This window comes from Coffea arabica, chromosome 9c (assembly GCF_036785885.1).
Source record: "Coffea arabica cultivar ET-39 chromosome 9c, Coffea Arabica ET-39 HiFi, whole genome shotgun sequence".
In the NCBI taxonomy this organism is placed as follows: domain Eukaryota; kingdom Viridiplantae; phylum Streptophyta; class Magnoliopsida; order Gentianales; family Rubiaceae; genus Coffea; species Coffea arabica.
Window position 1 is genome coordinate 1,617,063 of NC_092326.1, and position 4,828 is coordinate 1,621,890.

The 4,828-nt window shown below is 35.0% G+C and overlaps 1 pseudogene; it reads right to left on the minus strand.

Annotated features, from left to right (window-relative positions):
- Positions 1-600: 600 nt before the first annotated feature.
- Positions 601-1,618, minus strand: LOC113708457 (flotillin-like protein 2; annotated as a pseudogene).
- Between the last annotated feature and the right edge of the window lie 3,210 nt (positions 1,619-4,828).

A 4,828-nucleotide genomic window follows, 5' to 3' on the forward strand; every position in this document is an offset into this window, starting at 1 on the left:
AAATGTAGACATACAACAAAAATGGGCGACAGTGGGGAGGTGGTAGGTTAACCCATGTGTCTTATGTTGAAGCAAATAAAAGGAAACTCAGTCTGTCTTGCCTTCCTTTAGCCACTGAAATTACTCTACCATCTCTAGCACTGTACTTCCCAAATCCATGTTAGACAAGAAGTGATATTTAAGCACCTGAAATTCCTTCATTAATAAAACCTGAAAGCAGGTATCTAAAGTTGTAGACTTCATCTTCAGTGGTCCTGCTAACCTGGGACTTAAAATTCTTTCTTTTATTTCAATTAAAATTTCAAGAACAAGGTCTTCCATAGTAAGTTATTGGTGTGCTAGATTCCTAAGGTAACTTTACAAAAAAAAATTTTGTGGGAATGCTGAAAAACATAAATTGAAATCACAAAATGAACTTAATCAGACATGGATGACCATTCTTCTACAATCCAGCAGTGATAAAATTTTTTGTCAAATATGTACTAGAATAACAAGTAAATTCTTCTAACAAGAACAATTTAATGAGTAACTGTCTAGAAGCTTTTTGTTGGAAAATCTCCACCTAAGAAACTGCACTACAACAAGCAACTGTCCTGATATCTAATTCTCTGGCTGGTTTGTTATAGCCTTGCCTGCACTAGGACTAGGTAGACTGCCCATCCAAGCCGGAGGCAACATACTGGTGTGCTCGTGCACGGTCTGGAACAAAGGTGGCAATGCAGCGTAAACTAATGTTGTTTCTTTCATGGCTGAATTTGCAGTACCTGATCCATCTCTGGCCTCTCCATTTGACCAAACACTAATCTTAGGTTGTAGTCCTTGGATCGCCTCAGCATTGATTTTGGCAATGTCCTTGAACATGCCACTTTCAATCATCAGATAATCTCTTAAAGCATTGTAGCTTCAACCCAATGATGTCAATAAGGTGCGGATTTTGAATCCTTGTGCTTCTGCAAGAGCCTTCATTCCTTTAGCTTCTCTCTTTTTTGCATAAAGTTCTGCATCTACAGCTTGTTGAACTGCATATAGTTGAGCTTCTGCTGCCACTTTTTGAGCTTCTACAGCCTTTTGTCTCTTGTATAGCACTGCCTCATATTCCTTTTGCTTCTTGTAGAGAACATAATTTGCCTCTTGAACCTTAATCTCATAATCAACAGTAGCCTTGCTGAGTTGTTTAGCCTTTAGTTGCTCAATCTTGGCCAATGCATTTTTCCTCTCAACTTCTTTTTTGTAACTCTGCCTCCCTAATAGCTGCAGCTTTTTCAGCCTCCACTTCAGCCATCTTTGCCTGCTAAGCCCATCCAGCCTTTCTGGTAGCTAGAAGAGCAATGGCTTCAGCAACATCAGCCTCCCTTTGATTCTCAACAAAAGGTTGTTCATCCAACCAGCAACATCAGCACCATTTCATGCTTCAACTGGTGGCTAGAGAAGCTTAAATAACCAGTTCTCTTCTCCATTTTTAGGTTAAGGAGCTTGAGAGAAGATTAATTGAAGAGCAGGAACATAACTTAGAGGCTATTTCACATTGTCAGAAGGTGATGCTTACTCTCTTTCATATGTTTTTTCCACAAAGAATATTAGAAAATACATGTTGATTCCCTTGTTCCTCTTTGAGCATATCTGTAGATATTACAAATAAAGTGCAATTATGCAATTGACTTTCCAATATTTTAGATTATACACAACTTGTTAACTGCTTAGACATTTAACATTCAAAGGCAAGAACTTTTCCAAGTTATTTTTCTCATTGTGGTTTAAGTTACTTGGACCATTTTCTTTCTTTGAAAACTGGACCATGTTGTTTTAATATGAAAATTATTTTAAGTTCCCAATATTGTTTTAAAACAGCCACAAATCCTTTTGATCCTGTTTTTTTACCTAGAAATAGATGTCAAAGTTGAGTTATATATTGGAATTCAGTTATTTTTATCACAAACTCAATAACCAAAAGTAGTAGCTAAAAGAAAATGCTCTCATTTATAAACATTTGACTATATATGATCACATATAAATTAATTGTAACCAAAATTTCATCAAAAATAGGATCAGCACCTCTATGTCCTCTTACTTTCATTTGCGCCTTGTTTGCAAACTCAAAAAGAAAGCATATACAAGAAACATGGTCAGGATGCATTGGAAATTCTGAAAAGTAAATATCACTTCAAATTGTAAAATTATTTGAAGTATGTGTACAAAAACCAAACCAAGATACCCAAACTAATTCGAAGAATCTTAAAGCATTGTTGTGTATGACTATTCATTCAAATTTAGTCGTATAAGGTTGTAATAGCATATTTTCTGACTAAAGTCTATTCTAATGCATATAATGCTTTATTTTCAATGCAGTCCAATTTGATATTGATCATGAGGAGGCTGTTGGATATAATGATAGAGATGGTTGAAGTCTGACATTGGTGGTGCAATCTATACTTTAGTTTAGAAATCTAGTACTCTGTTTTTTGGGAAGGATATGTATTAACCATTAATGCTTGAACTGATTTGTGGGCTTTGGGACCCAATATTTTTGGTTGACTTCTAGTTTGATGAATTTACAGATATTTGTGGCCCCATATATATTAATTTGTGACTTCATTCTACATTAATTTTGCCTTTTGTCAAATTGAATATTCTGCTATAATTTATTGGAAATGTTATATTCGTAATGGTTACAAAGCTGATTTACAAGTTCATTAAGTGATGACTATTCTTGTCACTGAATAATGGGACTGATAGTGACAAACTCAGGTCGTCACTGTAGACTTCAAATTTGTGACGACTTTTGCTATATCTATGACAAAAATATAGGTGAAATAGTGACAAAAAAAGTCATTACAGAATGATATCTTTTAGTGACGACTTTTCTCTCGTCATTGAATAACAAGATTTTGTGACGACTTTCGAAAGGTTGTCACATGGACCCATTTGTGACATAGAATCTATGACAACCATGTGACAAACGGAAAAGTCATCACTGTATCCATATAATGATGACTTGGTGGCTTTTAGTGACGACTTTCTGTTGTCACAAAAGGCCAATTTTCTTGTAGTGAGCTTCTCCATTCCTCTCGGACAGAGAGTCACAACAGGATCGTCAACTTTGTTAAATCACTACGGTTCACTCAGTTCGAACTAGCAGGTGACTTTTATATCGTTAGAAAGCTATAAATGTTTAGTTTCAAATGCCATAAACTATACTCTATTTCGAATTTTGTACAAGTTATGTTCGAAAAAAGAGCTACTGTCTGGACCTCCTGATCACAAATTCCAGATTTCTTCCATTTTCAAAAATTCTAATTTTGTGCAACCAAATGAAATAAATTGTTGCAAGGCATTTTGTACAAACATATATCCATCCATTTCATACTCAAATAACCAACAAAAATTCGAAATGCAAGCAAGATAACCACAGGACAGTTTCGACCAGCTCACATCTCAGCCTCTTCCAACTTTCTCTTCGTATTCTAAACATAAATCTCGTATTTAACACATAAACACAACAATCAAGCATTTTAATTCTCAAGTTAGCTGCCTACAATCCACCTCAAGACCGCTAGCCTAAAGATTAAAACAAAAATTAAAATTCCTCAAGTCCTCTAACTTATTTCTTGCTTAGGGTTATAAACCCATGCAAACTAAGTTTCATTCTTGAAGAAATTAGAAAGATTGAAGAAGGTAAAGGGTTACCTCTTGAACCCTCGATGATACCAGAATTTTTTTCACCACAAAACCTCCAAGAAATTCCACAAGATGATGCCTTTGTTCAAGCTAGAACTAATCTCCAAATAGTATGTGATTTGGGTGAAGATTTCTGAGGGAAATGGAACAAGATTTGGAGCAAGATGAAGAAGCTTTCTTCCTTCCTTTTCCTTTGCTGTTTCGGCCGGACAAAGAGAGGAGAGAGAGAGTGGTTTGAATTGTGTGAATCTTGTCTTGGAAGCTTGAAGAAATTGTGGCCAAAAACTTTTCAAAAGTCAACTTTGAATAGGGTTCGAATAGTGTCTCGTACTACCACTTTTTTCTCTTGTTTGTTTCACTTACATACTAATCCTCAACTGTAATTCCTTTAACACTGTATTTACTCACTCTTATGACTCTAGTTTAACTTTCTCAAATTTCCACTTAATCGTTCCTACGCGCGCAATACATGAACTTTCTACTCACATGCGATAAGGCGAAATTTTTGAACTCGCTCACCTCTAATCTCTCAATTAACTTTTCTTAGTCTACTATTGATCATTCTTAATTTTTCAAGATAATTGTACTCTCAGATTGAATATTACCTCGAAAAATATGTATTCACTATTTCTCGCTAAACAAGCCGCAGAAAAATTAAATTTACTAACGGAATGTTTTAAAAATATAAGTGAGACATTATTCCATGTAAAAGGATCTAAAATAGTTGAAATAAATTATTCGGAGAAAATGGGTGAATAATTATTTAAATAAACCGAAAAAAATAGGATAAGAATAAGAAAATTTTCGGGTCTTCACATCCTTCCCCCCTTAAAGGAATTTCGTCCTTGAAATTATACATTGATTCAGAAATAGCTCTGGATACTTCTTTCGGTTTTCCTCTTCATTTATCTCAACCATAAAGACTCTTCAGATCCTGGTACACCTTATTACCTCTAGGGTGCAGCATATGCTTAGAACGGTGAGCTTCTTCTGACCCAAAATTCATACTTGTGAAACGTAGCAAAAGTCAATGCTCTATCAAGGTTTGCAAAACTATCCTCAAATGTCGTTCTTGATTTTCTCGAAACTTAGAATATACTAATATATCATCTGTGAATATCACCACAATCTAATCCAAATAGAGTTTAAAACT